We start from the raw sequence: 598 nt of genomic DNA, 5'->3' as shown, positions 1-598 counted from the left end.
GTTTGATGCTGCTGGGCAGATGGAGCACTGGGAACCTCTGAGTTCTGCTGGTTCCCTCTGTGGAGGAACCAGGAAGCATTAACTCACATTCTGTAGAACAACAAACAGGCAAAGACCAAGGTCCCTGTGGTGTCCTGATCCAAAAGCTATATGTCTTTTAGCTTCTCTCAGGGACAACTTTCAATAGCAAAGAAGCTCCTACCTGATTAGAGTTTGGGTTTCTGATGCTCAGCATTATACAGAAGTGAAAATTGTGTAAATCATTTTAATATAATAGGTTTAACATTTCATAAAATAATTTAATTAATAATGTCAAAATAAACCAAATATGATTAAAAACAGTTAAATCAATAACTATCTTTTTTTTTCTTTAAAATGTCTCTGAAATATTACTGTTTCAGTTTAAGCGCCCGCGGATCAGGTCGCCGAGGTCTCCGCCTCTGACTGCTGCCCAATCCACTTTGCACCGGTCCCTCATGGTTCCCCCTGCAGGTGGTGGGCCCACTGGGGGATGGCCTCGCGTCGCTCCTTCGGGCTGGGCCCGGCCGGGTCCCGCGAGGGAAAGCAGTGCTTCACTAACACTGTTTTTAGTGGGTGT

The sequence above is a fragment of the Cyprinodon variegatus genome, unplaced genomic scaffold, assembly GCF_000732505.1.
Source record: "Cyprinodon variegatus isolate N-32 unplaced genomic scaffold, C_variegatus-1.0 Scaffold2105, whole genome shotgun sequence".
Classification (NCBI taxonomy): Eukaryota; Metazoa; Chordata; class Actinopteri; order Cyprinodontiformes; family Cyprinodontidae; genus Cyprinodon; species Cyprinodon variegatus.
This window is presented reverse-complemented; position numbering follows the sequence as displayed.